The following is a 24,169-nucleotide window of genomic DNA, read 5'->3' as shown; positions in this document are numbered from 1 at the left end:
TTCCATAAAACAGAAACACACCATTTCTACAAAAATCTAAAAAGTTGTCGTTTGTTCAAAATTTTGCCTTCATTTGCATTTTCCCTGCCTATATCTCCTTAATTTCAATTTAATGTTTATTTATTTTATTTAAAATCTTTTCTATACCGTCGTTAAGTAGTATACCATCACAATGGTTTACAGTGAGGCATATATACATCTCTGGAAAATGTTTAAGTTAATACTATCTATAGGAAGTGCCATTAAAGTCTGGTAACATAGTTTCGTAATAAAGGTTATTTGCAAAAGGTTAAAAATCTTGTCCTTTTTCTACGTTTCTCAGTTTTAATTGCATATCTAACTTTATCGTAGTGTATGTTTTGTTTTAATAAATACACTTATTGAGCAGAAAGGTGCTGCGTTTCAGGTTATTTGCTTTTGGCACAAAGGAAGTGATGCCTATTTAACTTAGATTTTTGATTCACAGAACTTGGTATGCAGTCTCATGAAAATGGTTTTGAGGATAATGTGTGTGCTTGTTCTCTAGCCCAGAATGTCCACAAGGAGGTATCCTGAAGGAGGCATTGTTAGTGTGCGGAGCAAGGAAGATTTGTTTATCCGGACAGTCATTCCCAGTGGGAAAGTGCCAACTTGGTTCCTGTCCACCCAATGTTGAGATGTAATATGGTTTAAATGGCATGGGTTCATGATATGTGAGTCCATGGCCAAGATTATTGTGGATTAACCTGAGCTTTTTGGCAGGTGAAGCAAAGAGCCCAGAAGTCTGAGAAGAGATGCTAAAGCAGATTACCACTTGTGTTTGCACCTGAGAGAAATGTATAAAGTTGATGTGATTCTGTAGTAAACAAAATGGTGTTAATGTTAAATGTTGTTAATGGTTAATTGGTGTTTCCTTTCTGTATTTTGAAAGCATTTGTCCATTTGGGATATGTACAAATGTTTAGCTTTGTGGGAAGAAGATGATACAAGTTGTCAAATTCTGCCCTTTGTGCATGATTTGTCTTTTAGTGGAATGGAAATTGTGGTCTCAACAATTCATCCTGCCAGCAGTCTGAGTCAGAGGTCTCCATCCAAACCCTGCCTTTATATGAAAAGTCAGTGTATTTGTAGGTGTGTTAGTGTACTGTATCCCTCCCATTGGGCAGGGTCTGTGTGCTAACAAACAGGCCGATACAGAAAAACCTGTGGGAGAGCCGGTGAGCGCCTGCTCTCCCAACGCGTGCCCAGGCCACTCTCCTGGGCGCGCGATTCAGTAAGGAAAATATGTAAATGAGGGCCCCTCAATCCTCACGCCCGACCAGAACTATTCATAAATGTTCCCTTCTAGTTCCCTCTCTCAGGAAAGGCTGCCTCTCGGCCACTAGGAATCGCGCCTTCTCAATTGCCAGCCCTAAGCTCTGGAATGATCTACCGCCCAACCTCCGTATGGAACCCTGCCCCTTCAAATTTAGAAAACAGTTAAAAACATGGCTCTTTCATCAAGCCTTCCCAGATTAACTTTCTGATCCCCCGTCACTTCCACTAACCCCCCCCCCCCCCCCCTTTTTCCCGGCCGGCCTGCCTGCCTGTATAATTGTATAAATGTATAACTATATAATTGTATAACTGTATAATTGCTTCCACCTACCCCTGGCTCAATTTGTATATAATGTATATAATGTACTCATACACATCTAATTAACCTTGTTACTGTTCCTCTCGCCTTCTCTCCTTCTATCTTAGTTTTGGGGTCCCCCCTCCGACACCCTGTTCTTAGTTGCCCCCCTCCCCTCCCCCTGTTATTTGTATTTTCTATCTATTGTTATTATGTAAACCGATATGATGTGTATTTTAATGTCGATATAGAAAAGCTGTTAAATAAACAAATAAATAAATAAATAAATAAATAAATAGTAAAAGAAGGCGCTAGGGACACTAGCGCGTCCCTAGTGCCTCCTTTTTGACAGAAGCGGCGGCTGTCAGTAGGTTTGACAGCCGACGCTCAATTTTACCGGTGTCTGTTCTTGAACCCGCTGACAGCCACGGGTTCGGAAAACGGATGCCGGCTAAATTGAGCATCCGTCTTCCAACCCATGGGCCGTGGGCATACTTTAAATTTTTTTTTTTTTAAATTAAAATTTTTTTTTAAACTTTTGGGGCCTCCGACTTAATATCGCTATGATATTAAGTCGGAGGGTGTACAGAAAAGCATTTTTTTCTGCTTTTCTGAACCGAAATTAACGCGTTAATTTCTGAAAGTAAAATGTGTGGGTTTGCTGCACATTTTGCTTTCTGTATTGCGCGGGAATGACTAATAGGGCCATCAACATGCATTTACATGTTGCGGGTGCTATTAGTTTCGGGGGGGGGGGGGGGGGGTTGGCCATGCATTTTCGACACGCTATTACCCCATACTCAATAAGGAGTAAAAATAGTGCGTCGAAAATGTGCGGCCAAACGCCGTCTAATAGTGTGCTCTGTCGGAGCGCACTTTACTGTATCGGCCCAAAATTGCTTATGCCCATGTGACAGGGGGAGTCGCAAATCAGTCTTAGCTCAGGGCTGAAGGAGCCGGTGCCTCTCCTAATGGAGAGCATTAGAGAGGTGTTATATCTCCACAAGGAAGGGCCAGAGGCAGTAAGGAGAGAATTCTAAGCACTGAGTCCTATGGGCGTGGAGGAGGATTTGAGGTGAGGAGGTCCTGGAAGTCTTGAAGTTGATGAAGTAGGTTCTGGAAAATGGAGACAAGTGTATTAGGAGGTGTCAGAAAAAGGACAGCCTGCCTGGGAAAATCTACCAAAGTGAAGCATGGAGTCCTGAGGAAAAGAGGTTTTCCCTGGAGGCTAAGTGGACCAATGTACTAGGCGGTGCCACAGGAAGAGCAGTCTGCCTGGGAAGGTTCACCAGAATCAAAAACGGATTCTACCATAACCAGTCCAAGGCTCAAAGGAGAGAGAGAGAAAATGAGAAGGAATTTGGAGAAAAGATTACAGTTATCAGGTATTAGGAAGGCCAAAGATGGAAGGGGTACTACCCGTCCCAAACAACTGACCTGTTTTTGGGTAGAGCTGTGAAAAGGAAAAGAGACTGTGCTTATTGTTTTGTAATTTTTTTCTGGATTGATTTGCTACTGTGGTGCACTGCCCTAAGTGTGTCTACTTTTGGACTTTGTGTTTTCTCTGCCATCAGTCAGTAAAGATTTTTATTTTGAACAACAGAGCTGTGTGGATGTGGGCTTTTTGGAGTGCTATCTTGGAGTACAGAAAGATTCCCTGTGAGTACAAAACCCTAAGGGCCTTGAAAAGAGTGAACTTTTCCCCCCTGTGCGGGAATCCCAGGAGGTCATGGGGCCTTGCGTGGTCCGTGGCTTGCCTTGAACTGACTGGAACAGGGGCTATACATGCACATCAGATATATACTGGAACTTTTCTGAGGGGTGCCATTGGGAGCAGCTCTCTGCAGTACATCCATCTTCAAAAAATATTTTCAGTCCTCTGCACCCTATTCGGATGGAGACTGTCCAAGGGAAGAAATCAAATATAATACATTTGCTTCAGTGTATCAGATTTTGCTTAGGTTGATTCACACTTATCTATAAAGGTGAACTGAGGTGAACAGGGTCCAGATAAAGGTGCAGTGCTTAACCAATCAGCACTCAAACTAGCTACTTACTGCATAGGAGCCAGACACAAAATATCTACCCTGTGTCCTGTGTCTCTGAGACTTTGGGGCAGATTTTAAAACCTTGCGCGAGCGCATACTTTTGTTCACGCAGCAGGCGTGAACAAAAGTATGCTGGATTTTATAAGATACGCGCGTAGCCGTGCGTATCTTATAAAATCCAGGGTCGGCGCGCGCAACGGGGTGCACATTTGTGCAACCTGCGCGCGCCGAGCCCAGTGCGCGCTGCCTGTTCCCTCCGAGGCCGCTCCGATTTCGGAGCGGCCTTGGAGGGAACTTTCTTTCGCCCTCCCCCCACCTTCCCCTCCCTTCCCCTACCTAACCCACCCCCCCGGCCCTATCTAAACCCCCCCCTTACCTTTGTCGGCAAAGTTACGCCTGCTTTCAGCAGGCGTAACTTTGCGCGTGTCGCCGGCAGCCCCGCTCCGTCCTCCGGTCCCAGGGGCGTGGTCCAGAGGCCTCGACCACGCCCCCGAAACGCCGGGGCCCGCCCCTGAAACGCCGCATCGTTTCGGGGACGCCCCGGACACGCCCCCTCCCGCCCCTTTTCAAAAGCCCCGGGACTTATGCGCGTCCCGGGGCTTTATGCGCGCCGGCGACCTATGCAAAATAGGTGCGCCGGCACGCGTAAATCCTGAAGGATTTACGCGCGTGGCCCTTTTAAAATCCGCCCCTTTGGTTATACTGGTTGGAAGAAAGGAGGGGATCCCCCTCCTAAATTCATCCTCCCTACCATTACACACTCTCCCTCATCACCTACGGCTTCTATTTGTATGAGGTTGATATTATTATTATAAAACCAAATTAAATATCTCACACAAGTTTCAATGTGGTAAAACTTGTAGATAATACAATTTGGGGTAGATTTTCAAATAGGGGCGGATTTTAAAAGGAGCGCAAATAGGCCTACTTTTGTTTGCGCTCAGGCGCAAACAAAAGTACACTGGATTTTAGTAGATACGCGCGGAGCCGCGCATATCTACTAAAAAACCTGGATCGGCGCGCGCAAGGCTATCGATTTTGTATAGCCGGCGCGCGCCGAGCCGCGCAGCCTACCCCCGTTCCCTCCGAGGCCGCTCCGAAATCGGAGCGGCCTTGGAGGGAATCCTCTAACGCCCTCCCCTCACCTTCCCCTCCCTTCCTCTACCTAACCCACCCGCCCGGCCCTGTCTATAACCCCCCCTTACCTTTGTTGGGGGATTTACGCCTCCCTCTGGGAGGCGTAAATCCCCGCGCGCCAGCGGGCCTCCTGCGCGCCGGGCCGCGACCTGGGGGCGGGTACGGAGGGCGCGGCCACGCCCCCGGACCGCCCCGGGCCGTAGCCACGCCCCCGTACCCGCCCCCAAAACGCTGCCGACACGCCCCGAAAACGCTGCGACGACCGGGACCGCCCCCTGACACACCCCCGACACGCCCCCCTCGGAGAACCCCGGGACTTATGCGAGTCCCGGGGCTCTGCGCGCGCCGGTAGGCCTATGTAAAATAGGCTTACCGGCGCGCAGGGCCCTGCTCGCCTAAATCCGCCCGGTTTTGGGCGGATTTATGCGAGCAGGGCTCTGAAAATCCGCCCCAAAGCGCGCATAGGCGTACTTTTGTTGGCGCTCCAGGCGCAAACAAAAGTACGCTGGATTTTAGTAGATACACGCGGAGCCGCGCGTATCCGCTAAAATCCGGGATCGGCACGCGCAAGGCTATCGATTTTGTATAGCCTGTGCGCGCCGAGCCGCGCAGCCTACCCCCATTCCCTCCGAGGCCGCTCCGAAATCGGAGCGGCCTCGGAGGGAATCCTCTAACGCCCTCCCCTCACCTTCCCCTCCCTTCCTCTACCTAACCCCCCCGCCCGGCCCTGTCTAAACCCCATCCTTACCGTTGTCGGGGGATTTACGCCTCCCAGAGGGAGGCGTAAATCCCTGCGCGTCAGCGGGCCTCTTGCGCGCCGGGACGCGACCTGGGGGCGGGTCTGGAGGGCGCGGCCACGCCCCTGGGCCGCCCCGGGCCGTAACCACGCCTCCGGGTCCACCCCGAAACGCTCCCGGCACGCCCCCTAAACGCCGCGCGGTTCGGGCACGCCCCCAACACGCCCCCCTCGGAGAACCCCGGGACCTACGCGAGTCCCGGGGTCTGCGCGCGCCGGTGAGCCTATGTAAAATAGGCTCACCGGCGCGCAGGGCCCTGCTCGCCTAAATCCGCCCAAATCCGGGCGGATTTAGGCGAGCAGGGCTCTTAAAATCCGCCCCTTTACCTTTTATCTTTTCTGCCCATATTAAACTCGTATTAAAAATGGTAAGTACATACCAATCTCTCTGCCACACCAGCTGGATGATATGGTGAAGACATTTTATGCTCCACCTCATGCCTGTTCAAGAATTATTTTCAGGCAGCTGATTGGAATGGGAACCCATTATCAGAGACCACCACCTATGGAATCCCATATGCTACCCACCAAGTTTGCATGACCCTCAACACCATCTTAGCTGTGAGTGAAGGTATTATAACCACCCCTACCTTTGTGAGAAAGTGTCCCATGCCACCAAAACATGCATGCCCTAGTGTTCTCCAAAATCAACATGAAAATGTTCCCATGGGATAGCTATCTGGGCCCACTCCCTGGGAATCTCTTGAGGAGGGTCCCTCTGTTACCATTTGCTAGAAGACAGTCCTGCAGACAGTCCAGGACCTCCATGCTTCTAGATGACACCGCAGCCAGAATGTTCAAATTAACATCCGCAGATTGATTAGCTCCTCCACTTCCTGGAAGTTTTGAATGAGGCTTATGGCACCAGCACTGGTTCCAGTTGAGCTGGAAGGGAAAGGAGGAACTATTGGACAGAAAAAATCAACAAAGAAACCTGGAGGAATGATCTAGTGCTTGGTAGCTAAGTTTCAATGCAATAAAGTACAGAATTTTTCATTTGGGATACAACATTCCAAGGGAGCACTTCATGATGAGGGATGAGGTACTGATGTAGGCCAAGCAGGAGAGAGACCTTTAGGTAAAAATATCCTGTGATCGCAAGGTAGTAAAATAGTGCAACAAGCTGTGGCACAGCCAGAAGAATGCTATGGTAGAAAAAGAAGGAGGTGACAGTGCCTGTTTACATGTCCTTGGTGAGACTTCACCTAGAATATTGTGTCCAGTTGAAGCATAGAGAAAATAATCTTAGGAGTAACAGAAAATATTTCTTCACCGCAAAGGTGCTGAGTGCATGGAATAACCTCCCACTGGAGATGGTGAAGACAGAAACAGTAAACAGAGTTACAAAATGTGGGGAATATGTAAAGAGGATCTTTAGTTGCAAAGGAGTGAAAGCTAAAGCAAAGATCAACTGAGGCCTAAGGCATTGCAATAAGAATTATGTTGGGCAGACTAGAATGGCCTTATGGTATTGTATCTATGAACCCTTGAGCCGGGACAGGATTGGCTCTACCTAAAGAGAGGAGCCCTGCAGATTCCCACTGTCAGCCGGTGGATCTGAGCAAAGCAGAGACCAATCTGAGCTTTCGCCTATACCAGCCCATCTTCCCCTTGGGTTGAGCCTTTGGGTGCTGGGGCTGGCAGGACTTAGGTGGGGGTCTCTGCTCTGGCACAAGAGTAGATCTGATATCAGCTATGGCCGTAGACAGGTAGCGGTCAAGTGTGTCTGGGGTCCAGGCAATGGTCAGAAGCAGGCAGTGGTCAAACAGATCTATTGTGCAGGCAATGGTCAGAGGCAGGTGGCGGTCAGGCATACCTGAGATGCAAGCAATGGTCAGAGGCAGATGGTGGTCAAACATATCTGAGGTGCAGGCAAAGGTCAGAGGCAGGGCAGGCAGGCAAGGAGACGAGCAGGCTGGAACAAAGACAGAGGATAAGCTGAAGATAAGGCTGGAACAAAGAACTGAAGACAAGCTGGATGAAGAATTTAAGTCAAGCTGAACAAAGGCAGGAGATGCTGGAACAATACGCTCCAGAGGGACCTGTTGCTGAGGGAAGTTGTGACTGGATCCCTACCCTTTTATAGGACCTGGATGCTGACATCATCAGTAGGGGCCGTGGGGATTTTCCGCTGCGGTCTCTTTAATAGCAGCAAGGGGCACGTGCACGCGCCTAGGGAGAGGCGCGGCGCTCAGAAGCTGGCAGTGTCCAGCCACTTGCACAACTGGCGTGATCTCTGCACTAGGAGGTGGCATGGTGGACTGGAGAAGCATCCCCACGTCAGGACACGGCACGGCATGGCTGGAGGAGCCTTCCCTCATTGGAACATGGCATGGCGGGCCCGGAACTGGAGATGAGAACAACGGTCCATGGGGGTAGCCCGCAGACTGCCAGTTTTAACATATGGTCCTTACCTATTTCCTTGTTTCTATGACTGGAGATGATACACACCAGCAAAGTGGCCTGGAACAATGGAGAGGGAAGCTGCAGCAGTGACGGGTGGGGAGGGGGTGCACCAGAGAAAGATACAGTAGCAGTCCAGAGCTACTGAAGAGCTAAGCAGTGGCAGATCTGGAAAGAGACAGAGACATACAGCGGCATCTGGGAAAAATCAGGAGAGAAGATAGACTGCAGGTTGAGAAAGCAGAAAGAAAGGCAGCATAATTACCCTGATCACCCTGCGAGAACAAGGCAAATTACCACATGTCCATGGCAAGGGTCAAATTCTATGGCAGTTGCTGAAGTTTTAGAAGCATACAAAACTAGGGGCCTTGATTAGAAACCTTAATTAAAATCCCGACTACTGCAACTTCCTTTCATAGACTTATCTAGGAAACATTCTATGAAAAGATTTCTCCCCTTAAATGCCCCATGGAAGTACCTTCTGTCCTAATATATCTGCTCCAGCCTGAGACAGAAGGAATCTGTGTGCTTATGTTTGGAAGCTGTGCGACTTCATAGAAAAGAATGGAAATTTTCCTAACAGCCACAAAGGCAACAATTACTGAGTGACTTCCAAATGCCAAGGACCCTCACTCACACGTATCACTTCCCCTCCTAGTTCTTTCCTTCCCCTGCGCAATAGTGCCTGTAGTCTGCATCCACACTTGTCCCTTTTCCCCCTTGCCATTCCCATACTTCCCCTACTTATATCTCCTCTTTCCCTTTGTTCAGTGTTTTCCTCACTTTCTTCCATAATGCTATAAACAACGCCAGACCCTCATATATCCCTTTCACCTACATTTCTGCACACAGATACCCCAATTTTCCCTATTTCTTCTGGATCCCTACTGCCCCCACTTACACTCTTCTTGTCACATAATATTTCTACACAGTTGCCTATACTCTTGTACACCACCTTTTTTCTCCCATATCACTCCCAACAACTCATCTCAGTTAAAAAAAAAAAAAAAAAAAAATATATATATATATATATGTATACCTATAGACACACACACATATAGAACACAAATATGCCAGTTCAAACATATAAAAATAAAACAACTAAGATCGTACTTATGTTTTAATATTTTTTTATTATTTAAGATATTAAGGATGTAATTGCTGCAGTTGAGGCTGCCATGGGCCAAGTATCTCTACTATTTTACATGGAGGTCTGGGAATAAGAAAAATATATTTATTGCCTTTTCTCCTTCTGTTTTTGATCCCTCTCTCTGCAGACAACATGCTCAGGTGACACTAGTAACTCTTGCTAGCCTGATGGCTAGAGTGGTGCCTGCTTCAAAATATGTTATCCATGCAGCTCATTGGCTGACAGGAGCCGGCAGGTGGTCCTCACAGTAGCAGCAAAAGTTTTCTCTCTCTTCCTGGGCCACCTCCCCAGCATACCCTGGACTCACTTGTCCAAATGGATGAGGGCTCTGCAACCAGATCACTTGTGCTATTGGCAACAGCACTACAACCTGATCCTAGGACAAACCCAGATTGCTGGTATTGCTAAGTCAAGTATGGGCAAATAGTTTAAATTTCATGAGTGCACTCATGCAGGTGCTGTTGCCTCTCTCTGTCCCTTTTTCTGTTCATGATTTCATCAGGGAATACATATCATATGTGGGATAATGAAGGCAGAGAAATGAATGAGGCAAAAGGAAGGGATGTTAAGCAACGCAAATCGGAGATGCACAAAACTGTTGAGATATGCTGCACCAGTCTGGTCTATTTTCCCAGCTCTAAAAGTGAATATTTTTATTCACCCTCAACACCTGATTTTCCAAATTAATCCTTTTTGTGGCCACTTGATTTTTAAAAAATAGAACCCTAAGGGGTAGATTTTAAAAAGCATTTACTCGAGCAAAACTGGTTTTTGCTCGAGTAAATACACTTTACTCAAGTAAGTGGGCTTTTCAAAATTGCTACAATATATGCCATTGAATTGTCCATAGGATTTACTCAAGTAAGTGCACTTTACTCGAGTAAATAGCTTTTGAAAATTGCTACGGTAGTATGTCACATTTACATGTGTAACTCCTTTGAAAATGACCCCCTTAATGTTTATAAGATGACAAGCATCTCTAAAGAGTTTCAGAAGATTCATTCCCTGAGTTCTTAACATGCTGAATCATAAAACTGACATAAGGCAATTCTTTATCATCAAGTCTTTTCTGTTTTCTGTTTGCATTCCTATAGCAACCATAGCCACCTAATGCCATGATAATAGTACATTTAAAAGACATCTTAAAACCTTTACACTCACTTTTGTTTCTGGAACTCACAAAATAAAAACAATCTGGGACAATCCAAAAACAGGATCTTTGAATAAAAAAAATTTTATATATATATTTTTGTGTGTGTGTGTGTTTAGCCATCTACTTAGGTGTTCGTATCAAACTGGTGCAGGGGACACAGACCCAGGGCTAAGTCCCAGTTCATGGTCACCAGTCCTTTCAGCCCGCTGGCTCACCTTCAAGATGAAAAAACAGGCAGGACACTGGAGGTGGTGTTCAAATAAAATTTACTGTAACAATAAGTATATAGTCCATTCACAAAAACACAAAAGTTCACAGTTTCTGTTCTTACCTAGCTGTTCTCTAGGCCAGTAATCCTTATGGGGTAGGAACAAACTTAACACCTAGGTTCCTGGCAAAAAGATTAGATCTTGATCTTCTGATAGTCATCAACTCTGGACCTTGAATGGCAACGTCCAAAAACTTCCCAAACTTGTAACAAAACTGTTTCTCTCAAAAAGCTTCTTTTCTCCAGGTAGATGTAGAAACAACCTCACTTCAACTGGGTGTAGGGCAAGCAACGTACCTAGGCTCTCTTTCCCTGAAACTGTGATCAAGTTCAAAAACAGCATCAAGAAAAGTCTCTTTTTCCAAAAAGTTAACCTCCTTTCTCTCTTATTCTCTAGGCCAAGGGAGCCTAGCAAGGGACCACTATCAATACACTCCTTCTAATTCCTGCTCAGTTCCAACTCCCTCTGCCTTTTGTATGTGCTCAGCTCCAATTTATAGGGGCAAGCTGATTAATCCCAGCTTTGGGAGAAGGAAACTTTTAGGGATGGTCTAAAAAACTGCAAGCCCTAGAGCTGGCACAAAAAGGGAAAAACACATTGGTAAGGGATTGGAGTACCCCTTACATATAATTGTAAATTCTGGTTATAAAATTTGATGTCTTGGGCTGTAAAACATGATTTCAGTATTGAAAACCCTTTTGAAAAATTCACTAAGGGGGTCATTTATCAAAGTGCTATATGGTGTTTTCGCATGTGTTAAGGCGTTTTTGCATGCAAAAAATGCCTTTAACGCATGCGAAAGCACCATAACATTTGGTGCGAAGAATATGAGAAAAAGGGGAGGATATTGGGGCAGGAATCAGGCTCCTCCGGGGGGGGAGGGGGAGGGGGGGCGTGGCCCCCTGTGAGGGAGTCATGGGCCCACTCTAGGCTCTTCTTATGGTCTGTATACACAGTGACCTGATGTTGGGCTCCCTCAAGCCACTGCCTCCATTCTTCGAAAGCCAACTTGATGGCTAACAATTCCTTGTCGCCTATTCCGTAGTTACTTTCGGCAGGGGTGAATTTTTTAGAGAAATAGGAGCACGGTAGTAATCTCCCTGTGCTGGAGTACTGAGAAAGCACAGCTCCTACGGACACACTGGAAGCGTCTACTTCCACGATGAAGGGGCGCAGTGGATCGGGGTGGCGCAAGCAGGTGTCCAACAAAAAGGCATCCTTCAAGTCACGAAACGCTTTACACGCTTCAGGAGTCCAGTGTCGAGTGTCCGCCCCCTTCTTAGTTAGAGCAGTCAGTGACGTCACCAGCTGCGAATATCCAGGTATGAAGTGCCTGTAGAAATTCGCGAACCCCAGGAAGCGCTGTAATGCTTTTAAGCCAATAGGTTGGGGCCACTTCTTGATTGCAGACACTTTTTCGGGATCCATGCTAAATCCTGTGGCGGAGATAATATAGCCTAGGAAGGGTAAAGAGTCCTGTTCAAATAAGCATTTTTCAAGTTTCGCATAAAGATGTTGGTCCCGGAGGATCTGGAGCACCTGTCGGACCTGGAGTCGATGAGTGTTCAAGTCCCGAGAGAAAATGAGGACATCATCCAGATTTACTATGACACAGGAGTATAACAGTTCTCGGAGAATCTCGTTCATGAGATGCTGGAATACGGCAGGAGCATTACATAAGCCGAACGGCATGACCAGGTACTCATAATGTCAGTCCCGGGTGTTGAAAGCGGTCTTCCATTCGTCCCTGGGACGGATACGGACCAGATTATAGGCCCCTCTTAAGTCCAGCTTAGTAAATACTCGAGCCCCTTGGAGTTTGTCCAGTAGTTCCGGAATCAGCGGTAGCGGGTAGCGGTTCTTCTTGGTAATGGTATTCAACCCCCGGTAATCGATGCAGGGCCTCAGCGAACCATCCTTTTTGGCTACAAAAAAGAATCCCGCCCCAGCAGGTGACTTAGATGGATGGATGAACCCCTTGGCGAGGTTCTCGCTGATGTAATCGGACATCGCCCTAGTCTCAGGCTGGGATAGGGGGTACACTCTGCCCCGTGGCGGAACCGTACCAGGGAGTAACTCAATAGCGCAATCGAAGGGACGGTGTTGAGGTAGCAGTTCCGCCTTCTCCTTAGAAAAGACATTGGCAAAGTCTGCATAGGGAGCCGGGAGTAGGGACCCGACGTGTGCCAAAGGAATGGGTGGAACCACTTCGGATTTGATGCAGGAGCGGAAACAATGAGAACTCCACTGTGTAATCTGTAGGTCGTCCCACCGGATCACCGGAGAGTGTTGCTGAAGCCAAGGTAGGCCGAGGACTACCGGGTGTACCGACCTTTCCAAGACCAGGAATGAAATCTTCTCCGTGTGCAGTAAACCGGTCTGAAGTGTGAGTGGAGTCGTGGAAATGGAAATACTACCAGGCAAAGGGGTACCTTGAATAGAGGTAATCCACAGTGGCGGTTCACGGGGTCGTGTGGATAACTGGAGTTGATGGACAAGTTCGCGAGTAATAAAGTTCCCTCCAGCTCCGGAGTCAATGAGAGCCCGTGTCTCGAAGGAACCCCCCGGGAACTTCAGGGTTACAGGTACAGTACATTGAGGAGCAGCATTAAGACAGCCCAGGAGACACTCCTCCATCACTCCTAGGCGCGAGAGTTTTCCGCCCGTTCTTTACACTGTGAAAGGAAATGTCCCTTTCCACCGCAGTACAGACATAGTCCTAAACTACGGCGGCGGCGTTTCTCCTCCGCAGACAGGGACGTTCTTCCCAACTGCATGGGTTCTTCAGTGGAAGGTTCGGAGGAAGCCCCGGTGGTCCGAAGACGGGAGCCAGAGACGTCATTCGTCGTGGGGGCCGAACCTCTTTTGCCCTCTGTTGAAGGCGGCGATCTATGCGCCCTGCGAGTTCTATGAGTGCATTGAGGTCCTCCGGAAGATCCCTGGCCGCCAATTCATCCTTAATTCGGGCCGCTAGGCCCTCCAGTAAGATTCCACGAAGAGCGTCGTCACGCCACCCCACCTCTAGCGCAAGCGTGCGGAAGTCGAGGGCGTATTCCGCCAAGGTGCGTGCTCCCTGCCGGAGCTGCAGCAATTCAGAAGTTGCCAAGGTCTGGCGAGCGGGCTCGTCAAAGGCCGCTTTGAAGTTTGCTACGAAGTTATCAAGATTAGTAAGAGTGGCGTCATTTTTCTCCCACATAGGTGAAGCCCAGTTCAGAGCCCTGCCGTCCAACAGGGAAAAGATGTACGCCACCTTGACGGCATCAGTAGGGAACTGGTTGGGTAACAAGGCAAACCGCACGAAGCATTGGTTTAAAAAACCGCGACACGCCTTGGGGTCCTTAGCATATCGTGAGGGAGCAGGAAGTTGAGTGGGAGTTTGGAGCGTGACGACCGGAATGGGTGCCGGTACTTGCACCGGTGCAGGAGGTTCCACATCCATGCGAGTAGCCAGATGCTCCACCGTGGCTACTATGGAGTCCAGTACCTGTTGCTGTTGTACCATCCATTGAGCGAGCCCCGGAATGGCCTGGAGACCAGCGAGGTCTGCTGGATCCATGGCCTTGCAAACTGTTGTGACTGTCAAAATCCGGAAGTGGATCCTTGGGCCGACCGACGCAGAAGGACAGTCGGGAGGCAGAACACACACTGGAAGGTCTTGGACTTCACCTGGAAACCCGTGACCCCTCCAGAGGAGCTGTGGGAGCCCGGGTCGCTAGGACTTAGGAGTCTTCGCCCTGGAAGCCTGAGGTCCCCCCAGGAGGAGCCCGTAGGGACCCGGACCACTGGGACTTAGGAGAAGGAGCAGGAGGACCCAAGAAGCGGAGACACGAACCGGAGTCAAGGCAGGCAGTAGGCAGGTGGAAGCGGAGTCACGGACCGGAGTCAAGGCAGGCAGAAGCGGAGTCACGGACCGGAGTCAAGGCAGGCAGAAGCGGAGTCACGGACCGGAGTCAAGGCAGGAAGCAGGCAGGCAGAAGCAGAGTCACGGACCGGAGTCAAGGCAGGCAGCAGGCAGGCAGAAGCGGGGTCACGGACCGGAGTCAAGGCAGGCGGCAGGCAGGCAGAAATCCAAGGCAGGCAGGCAGGAGTCAGAAACCAGGCAGGCAGGCAGAAATCCAAGGAACGGGCAGGCAGGCAGGAATCAGGAACCAGACAGGCAGGCAGGATCAGGAACCAGGCAGGCAGGCAGGATCGGCAACTAGAGACTCAGCGAGTGACCACGTTGCAAGGCAAAGCATGAAGATGAACAGCCGGTTTAAATCTCCTGCCGGCGTCTGACGTCAGCCGAGGGGCGGTTCAGCACATCCGGGTGCTGGACCTTTAAAAGATCGGCGCGCGCGTTCCCCTGCAGGGGGAGGAGTCTTCGGCGGCGTCTCCCTCGTGGAGACACCGCTGCCATGCGGCTCGGGAGGCCCAGGATCCTGTGACTCGCGGCGCCCGGAGGGAAGGTAAGGACCTGGTCACTAGGCCAGTGACCGGGATCGTAACAAAAAGTGTGCCACTGGTGTGGATATTGTTAAAAAAATACCATCCTAGAAGCGCAGACCAGATGTAATCCATGCATTAAGAAAGGTGGAAAAAAGGCAAAAACGATTACCGGCAAGGTTAAAAGGTGAGGTGAAAGAGGCTATTTTAGCCAAAAGATCTTCATTCAAAAACTGGAAGAAGGATCCTTCAGAAGAAAATAGGATAAAGCAAAAGCATTGGTAAGTTAAAAATATGATATTGTTAAGACAGGCTAAAAGAAAATTTGAAAAGAAGCTGGCCATAGAGGCAAAAACTCACAATAAAAATGTTTAAAATATATCTGAAGCAGAAAGCCTGCAAGGGAGTCATTTGAGCTGTTGGATGATCAAGGGGTTAAAGGGGCACTTAGAGAAGATACGGCCGTCACAGAAAGATTAAACGATTTCTTTGCTTCAGTGTTTCCTGAAGAGGGTGTTGGAGAGATACCCATTCCGGGGAAGGTTTTCATGGGTGATGATTCTAATCAACTGAATCAAATAACGGTGAACCTGGAAGATGTGGTAGGCCTGATTGACAAACCGAAGAGTTGTTAATTCACCTGGACTGGATGGTGTACACCCCAGGGTTCTGAAAGAACTAAAAAATGAAATTTCAGAATTATTAGTAAAAATGTGTAACCTATCATTAAAATCATCCGATGTACCTGAAAATTGGAAGATGGCCAATGTAATCATTGTATTTAAAAAGGGATCCAGGGGTGATCCAGGAAACTATAGACCGGTGAGCCTGACGTCAGTGCTGGGAAATATCATGAAAACTTTTATAAAGACTAAAATAACAAAACATTTAGATGTGATTTGATGGAACACAGCCAACATGGATTTACCCAAGGGAAGTCTTGCCTCACAAATCTCTTACATTTTTATGAAGGGGTGAAAAATCATGTGGACAAAGGTAAACCAGTAGATGTGATATATTTGGATTTCCAGAAGGCATTCGACAAAGTCCCACATGAGGCTTCTAAGAAAATTAAAAAGTCATGGGATAGGAGGAGATGTCCTTTTGTGGATTGCAAGTTGGTTAAAAGAAGGAAACAGAGAGTAGGATTAAATAGATTTCACAGTGGAAAAAGGTAAACAGTGGAGTGCCTCAGGGATCTGTACTTGGCCCGGTTTATTTTAAAATATATATATAAATGATCTGGAAAGGGGTATGATGAGTGAGGTGATCAAATTTGTGGACAACCCAAAATTATGCAGAGTAGTTAAATCTCAAGCGGATTGTGATGAATTGCAGGAGGACCTTGTGAGACTGGAAGACTGGGCTTCCAAATGGCAGATGAAGTTTAACATGGACAAGTGAAAAAGTGATGTGTATAAGAAAAAAATAACCCTTAGGGGCGGATTTTAAGAGCCCTGCTCGCCTAAATCCGCCCAAAACCGGGCGGATTTAGGCGAGCAGGGCCCTGCGCGCCAGGAAGCCTATTTTACATAGGCCTACCGGCGCGCGCAGAGCCCCGGGACTCGTGTAAGTCCCGGGGTTCCCCGAGGGGGGGCGTGTCGGGGGCGTGTCGGGGGCGGGCCCGGTCGTCGCGGCATTTCGGGGGCGTGTCGGCAGCGTTTTGGGGGCGGGTACGGGGGGCGTGGCTACAGCCCGGGGCGGTCCGGGGGCGTGGCCGCGCCCTCCGTACCCGCCCCCAGGTCGCGGCCCGGCGCGCAGGAGGCCCGCTCGCGCGCGGGGATTTACTCCTCCCTCCGGGAGGCATAAATCCCCGGAGAAAGGTAAGGGGGAGGTGTAGACAGGGCCGGGCGGGTGGGTTAGGTAGAGGAAGGGAGGGGAAGGTGAGGGGAGGGCGTTAGAGGATTCCCTCCAAGGCCGCTCCGATTTCGGAGCGGCCTTGGAGGGAACGGGGGTAGGCTGCGCGGCTCGGCGCGCGCCGGCTATACAAAATCCATAGCCTTGCGCGCGCCGATCCAGGTTTTTAGCAGATACGCGCGGCTCCGCGCGTATCTACTAAAATCCAGCGTACTTTTGTTTGCGCCTGGAGCGCAAACAAAAGTAGGCTATTCGCGCTCCTTTTAAAATCCGCCCCTTATTGTAGTTACACAATGTTAGGTTCTATCTTAGGAGTTACCACCCAGGAAAGAGATGTAAGCGTCATAGTGGATAATACATTGAAATCATCGGCCCAGTGTGCTATGGCGATCAAAAAAGCAAACAGAATGACGGACCGACAAGCGCCTGCGGGGAGGGACCCCCTTAACATGGCGCTTGCCGGCCCGGTGGCCCCCACCTCCGTTAATTTACCTCGCCCACCCCGGGATTCGCTTGCCGCGGGCGATCCCGGGGCGAAGAGTCCTGGCGGCGGCGTGGTGGGTGTCCCGGCTCGGAGGGCGCTTCGGCAGAGCCGGGGCACGATGTCGCGGCTCGATGACGTCGCCACGCAGGCAGGTGGCGACGTCATCGCGCCGGCCTGCAGCAACGCGAGGATTGCGGCCCGAGGTCTCGCGAGACCCCGGGCTTTAAAATTCGGAGCACGCGCCGGGCCAGGCCTTTTCAGCCGGCCGGCACTCGCGTTTCGGAGCCCACACTCGCTCGCTTCGGCGGAGACGGCGGGACAGCGAACGCCCACGATCCCACGGGCCAAGCGGTCGGGGCAGCGCGGCAGCGGCGGAGCTAAAGGGGAGATTGGAGGCAATTACAAATAAACTTAAAAAAAAAAAAAAAAAGAGGGGGAGAGAACCGCTAGCCTCCGCGGTCGCTGTTCCCCGGGCGCCCAGTGGCCACGTGGCAGCCAGGCACAAGGAAGGGTGCAAGCAGAGGCACCTACGGGGCTGCAGGGTTTTCTGTACAGGCCGATCCCACGCCTGTTCTCTGCTTCGGTGGAGCCGCTAGCGTCCGCCGCTTCCCAGGCCCACAGCACCCGGTGGCCACGTGGCAGGCAGGCCCCCGAGAGGGCGGAGAGCAGCAAGGGGCACACACAAAGGACCTCCGGGGCTGCAGGGTCCGCAGCCCAAGCCAGTAATGTGGTTGGAATTCCTGGATAACTTTAATGGGGTTACAATATGGCAGGACGAGGCAGTATCAAATTTCGATTTGGATATACACACGGACGCATCGGGAGGATGGGGTTTTGGGGCCTACTGCCAGGGCGCATGGTGCGCCGCACCATGGCCGCCCGAATGGGTACAGAGCGGGTTGGTCAGGAACATCACATTCTTGGAGCTTTTCCCGATATTAGTGGCCATTACGGTCTGGGCGCATAAATTGCGCAACAAAAAGATAGTATTTTGGTCAGACAATTTGGCAGTAGTAACAGTTATTAACAGGCAGGCAGCACGATGCTCCAAAGTGGCAGAACTGCTTAGGGAGGTGGTATTGCAGGGTCTGCGACTCAACACAACCATACGGGCCAGGCACGTGCCAGGCGTTCAAAATCAGGTGGCAGACGCGTTATCCCGAGCTAAGTGGGATCTCTTTCGTCAACAGGTCCCGGAGGCAGACTGCAAGGGAACCCCCATACCACATCGGTTATGGCTGATTGGAATGTAACGGAATGGGGACTCCTGAAGGCATCCGTTGCTCCAGCGACATGGAAGGCCTACTGCAAAGGGTTTACCAGAGTACAGGCCTTTTTAAGCGAGCAGGGATGGCAAGGGGGTAGGATAGAGGGAAGGCACATACAGCGATTCGTGGCCTGGGCAAAGGAGGAGGGTTTATCCAGGGGAGCAACAGTAAACCAACTGACGGGTTTCGCTTTCTTCATGAAGGCCCAAGGCTTGGGAGACCCCATGGATAACTTCATGGTCAAGAAGTTGCTGGCAGGCTGGGCCAGGACAGTAGCCTGGAAGGGAGATAAGAGGCGGCCAATAACCCATGAGATATTGGTGCGTTTATGGTACGCAGCCGAGCAGGTTTGTTCGGGCGGGTTCGAGGTGGTACTGTTCAGGGCCGCTTTTTGCACGGCATTCTTCGCGGCCTTAAGAGTCAGCGAATTGGTGGCGGCATCCAAGAAGGATGTGGGAAATGACGGCATATTATTTCACAATGTAGTTGTCGAGGGACAGGCAATCAGGCTAAGGGTACACAAATCAAAAACCGACCAGAGGGCGAAGGGGGTAGAGATAAGGTTGGCTCAGGTGACGTCCCAAGTGACATGCCCGGTGAGGAACGTGTTAAAGTTCCTGCAGATTCGACCAAAAGGGGGTTTCCATTTATTAATTCACGAGGACGGGGTACCGCTTACTAAATTTCAATTTGCGGCGGTGCTACGAAAGGGATTGGCCGCCATTGGGTTAAACCCGGGAGAGTATGGAACTCATTCGTTCCGGATTGGGGCAGCGACGAGCGCAGCCCAGGTGGGTTTACCGATGGAAGTCATACAAAAGATTGGTAGGTGGCAATCGGCGGCGGCCAAGAGATACGTAAGGCCGGGGGCCGTGCAATCGAATCACTAATCATGCAATTTATCTTACCCGCAGGTCAGGGCCTACGAAGAACGATAGTATGGGTGGTGGGACACTCTTTCGAACATTGGGCAGCCAAGAGAGCCCGGGAGAGAACATACGGAGCCCACCTGGGGCTGGCACCGAGGGGAATCTCCCTGACATGGATGGGAATCTGTGGAATGAGATGGGAACAACTGATCCCGGAGATACAGAACAGCTTGCGTACCCGCCAGAAGCCAGACGCCATAGTCATACATCTAGGGGGCAACGACCTGGGGGGACAGACAGCTAAGCAGCTCATAGACAGTATCAAAAGGGATCTCGTGCAGATCCAGGACTTAACAAGGGACGCGATCATAATATGGTCCGAAATCATACCCAGGCTGAAATGGCAGGGTGACAGATTGTGGGCCAGAGGGCGGAAGAAAGTGAACAGGCAGATCGAGGTATGGGCCCCAACGACGGCTATTTTTACCATACGGCATGAGTGGGCCGACGAGCCATGCTTGGGCTTGTACAGACAGGACCTGATTCACTTATCAGACGTGGGGTACGATATATTTAACAACGCAATACAGGAAGCGTTAGAGCGTGCGCTGACCAAGGGGGGGCCGCAGTAGAGGTGTTGGGGGGTCCGGGACAAGTGTACCACTATCCCGGCCTGGTGGCGGGGGTACCCGAGTCAGGGGGCCCGGAGGGGCCTGGAGGACACGGTGGACAAACCGGGGTCCGAGAGGAAGGAGAAGTGTGTGGAGATGGGCATGGGCTGCCCGGGGGGTGGCCCCTCGGCTTGGACATGGCGAGGGGCCGGACAGATCGTGTGGCGGACTGGCTAAAATGGCGGACGCCGGTACGAAGCCTGGTTTAGTTATATTTGACGCACGCACTAATACTCGGGTACCAAAAATGTTTGGTTGATGTTAATTATTAATAAAGCTGCGGCCTGTTTTTCACCAATAACGGTATATGTGTGATTCTTGCTGGGTATCGGACGGGAGGAGGAGGGGGGAGGGACACGGGAGTGCAAGCTGCCAATGTTATGACGGACCGACAAGCGCCTGCGGGGAGGGACCCCCTTAACATGGCGCTTGCCGGCCCGGTGGCCCCCACCCCCACCTCCGTTAATTTACCTCTCCCACCCCGGGATTCGCTTGCCGCGGGCGATCCCGGGGCGAAGAGTCCTGGCGGCGGCGTGGTGGGTGTCCCGGCTCGGAGGGCGCTTCGGCAGAGCCGGGGCACGATGTCGCGGCGCGATGATGTCGCCACGCAGGCAGGTGGCGACGTCATCGCGCCGGCCCGCAGCGACGCGAGGTTTGCGGCCCGAGGTCTCGCGAGACCCCGGGCTTTAAAATTCGGAGCGCGCGCCGGGCCAGGCCTTTTCAGCCGGCCGGCGCTCGCGTTTCCACCCACCCACCCAACAAGGAGATAGAGCGGGGGAGGGGGACAAGGTGCAGGAAGTGGTAGGACAATGACAGATAGTCAGGAATCAATGTTAGCAAGGAAGGGGCCTGTTTACAAATTTGTCGCAGCAATAGGGGTGGCGGGGGTACCTGAGTCAGGGGGCCCGGAGGGGCCTGGAGGACACGGTGGACAAACCGGGGTCCGAGAGGAAGGAGAAGTGCGTGGAGATGGGCGTGGGCTGCCCGGGGGGTGGCCCCTCGGCTTGGACATGGCGAGGGGCCGGACAGATCGTGTGGCGGACTGGCTAAAATGGCGGACGCCGGTACGAAGCCTGGTTTAGTTATATTTGACGCACGCACTAATACTCGGGTACCAAAAATGTTTGGTTGATGTTAATTATTAATAAAGCTGTGGCCTGTTTTTCACCAATAACGGTATATGTGTGATTCTTGCTGGGTATCGGACGGGAGGAGGAGGGGGGAGGGACACGGGAGTGCAAGCTGCCAATGTTATGTTAGGAATTATTAGGAAGGGAATGGAAAATAAAACGGAGGATGTCATTATGCCTCTGTATCGCTCCATGGTGAGACCGCAGCTTGAATACTGTGTGCAGTTCTGGTCACCTCATCTCAAAAAGGATATAGCTGCACTGCAGAAAGTGCAGAGAAGGGCGACCAAAAAGATATGGGGCATAGAATGGCTGCCCTGTAAGGAAAGGCTAAAGAAGTTAGGGTAGTTCAGTTTGGGAAAGAGACGACAGGGGGGATATGAGAGAAGTCTACAAAATCATGAAAGGACTTGAACAAGTTAATGCAAAGCGGTTATTTACTTTCTCAGAGAATAGAAGGACCAGGGAGCACTCCATGAAGTTAGCAAGTAGATCATGTAAAACAAATCAAAGAAAATTCTTTTTCACTCAGCGCATAGTTAAACTCTGGAATCCATTGCCAGGGGATGTGGTTTCAGCAGTTAGTATTACTGGGTTTTAAAAAGGTTTGGATAAGTTCCTAGAGGTTAAATCCATAAACTGCTACTACAGTAAGTAATAAGCAATAGTAGCTTGTGATCTATCTAATGTTTGGGTACTTGCCAGGTACATGTGACTTAGATTGGCCACTGTTGGAAACAGGATACTGGGCTTGATGGACCCTTGGTCTAACCCAATATGGTATTTGTTATGTTCTTATGTTCTCCCAAGCTTTTGGCATCTTCTTGCTATTGCACCTGATTTTTATCATCTCTGACTAGCAAATTGTCTGTATTGCATTGTCCAGAGAAAGACCTATATATGTGGCTTCTGAGTTAATTCTTTATCTAAAATCCAAGTTACTAGTCAGTGTGGAAAACATGAGGAGGGATCAAGCAAAGCTCGATGAATGGTCTACTATTTGGAAGCTAAGATTTAATGCTAAAAAATGCAGAATCATACATTTGGGCTGCAAAATGTCCATGGCTTTTTAATCATCTTTAGTTCAAATTATCATTGATTTGCACTCCCTTATGTGCTATGCCCAATGCTTGTTTGCCCTGCCCTTGCACAGGTTTTGCTGTCGCAGGAACCCTACATAATGCCATTTACTTCAGTGACATTGACTATGGCTTGCTGTGAGTTGCCGGCTTGTTTTATATTTAGTCCTTCAGAAGTGTAACAAAGAAAGGGGATTGTCATTGTTATTCAACACTAGTGGCGATGGTTCAAGTAATAGCATACCACACATTATAAAAAATGTGTTGGACATATTAACTTTAAATCTATAGTCTGGCAGCAAATGGATGAATTTATGCTAATTATCTGCACAGTAGGGGGATCTAGTTTAAAGTCCCATGGATAATTGCTTTGCTACCAGAGTTTGTACATGGCAGAACCCTAATAGTTCTTCTGCTTCCTTGCTGCTGACTCTATAAAAGTGCCATTCAAGAAATGAGTATGTTGTCCTGCTGATATTAATTCTGCTGTTTGCAAGGAAAAACAATTATTTTGTGTTTGTTGCACAATGCAATTAGTAAAATAAAAGAAAATAAAGCTTAAAGAGTGCTAATTGTTCAATATATTTTTCAGGCTTTTTAAAAATTAGACATGTTGAAGTTAGATGAGATACTTCTTATAACTTAAAACTATTTACTTGCATGCAGTGAGAATCCTGATTTTTGTAATGCCTTTTTTCTCCTTTCCAGATGTAAACATAAGGTGAGAATGTTAAGGCAGAAGTAGAATGCTGTGCTGAAGGACAGTAAGTAGAACCATCACCTTATACCTTATGCCCTTATTTTCATGCTTGCCTACATTCATGCTCTTTGGCATTGCCATTTAAAATTCATGGTGATCATTGTAGAACTCTCCTAACATTTAGATAGCATTCTGAAGGGTGTGTGTGTGTATATGTTTACACATACTTGGTTGTAAAGCTTGTACTGGTAAAACGTGTAATATGTTTTGTGGCTTTTGCTTTGTCCTTAGTAGATGCTAATCCACAGCATTAACCCACTACTGAATCTGGCACAAGTTGCAGTCTCTGAGTGGAAAAAGCTTGAGATCAAATATGTTAACCCAGAATGTTGACAGAGCTGTATGGGCAACTATCAGAGTACATTGCTTTTAGTTATGCAGTCTGAATAGCCCTATCTGGATAACTACAAGCAATATTGGATCTGTACATTAAATATTGTTGAACCCAAGGGACTTTATGATTCAATTGAATGGAATTATCTGTATTAGTTCTCCCTTGGGTTCAAGCAATGGTTTATTTATTTGTTACTATTGCAACCGTTTTCATTATATAATCTCGTGATTGGGTTGTTTTTGCCACTTAGCTGCATTGACATTTTCAACACTGGATGTTGTTTTACATTTGATGTTTTTGTAAATAAAATAAATATAAATAAATAAATATTGTGTAGACTCCACTTTCAAGAAGAAACTGAACCATATTGCAGTAGAACCCTGATGCAGAGCAATTTCAAAACATGGTGCCATTTCGAGATAGTTCTAAAAACTATTATGGGACAGTCTTTTTGATGATGTGCTAAACATTCTGGGCAAATACTTTTCAGTGGATACAATATAAGTTTGTGTTTTTCTTATATTAACAAGTTTTTGACATATGGTGAGCCTTGTATGCACAGTTCATGTTTAAGATTTTTTCACAGACCATAAGATATAGGTGGGCCTGCGCCTTCATGGCCAGATCCCACCCGTAACCGAAGCGCTGGGCACCTATGGGAGGCGGCTTCCTGACGGGAGGGGAGCGAGAGTATGGCAGGGCGGCACAGGGGGCTGTGGTGCGGCCCGATGCCTCCCCTCCC

The 24,169-nt window shown here is 49.3% G+C and overlaps 1 long non-coding RNA gene across 1 annotated transcript in view; it reads left to right on the top strand.

Moving 5' to 3' along the window:
* Nucleotides 1-24,169, top strand: part of LOC115085536 — a 58,799-nt gene that overhangs the window by 23,071 nt on the left and 11,559 nt on the right. The window contains exon 2 of the long non-coding RNA XR_003854886.1: nucleotides 23,042-23,097. This is a non-coding gene — a long non-coding RNA (uncharacterized LOC115085536). The remainder of the gene's footprint in view (nucleotides 1-23,041; nucleotides 23,098-24,169) is intronic.

This window comes from Rhinatrema bivittatum, chromosome 2 (genome assembly GCF_901001135.1).
Source record: "Rhinatrema bivittatum chromosome 2, aRhiBiv1.1, whole genome shotgun sequence".
Taxonomy (NCBI): domain Eukaryota; kingdom Metazoa; phylum Chordata; class Amphibia; order Gymnophiona; family Rhinatrematidae; genus Rhinatrema; species Rhinatrema bivittatum.
The sequence above is the reverse complement of the archived record's forward strand: the minus strand, read 5'-3'. Positions and strand labels throughout refer to the sequence as shown.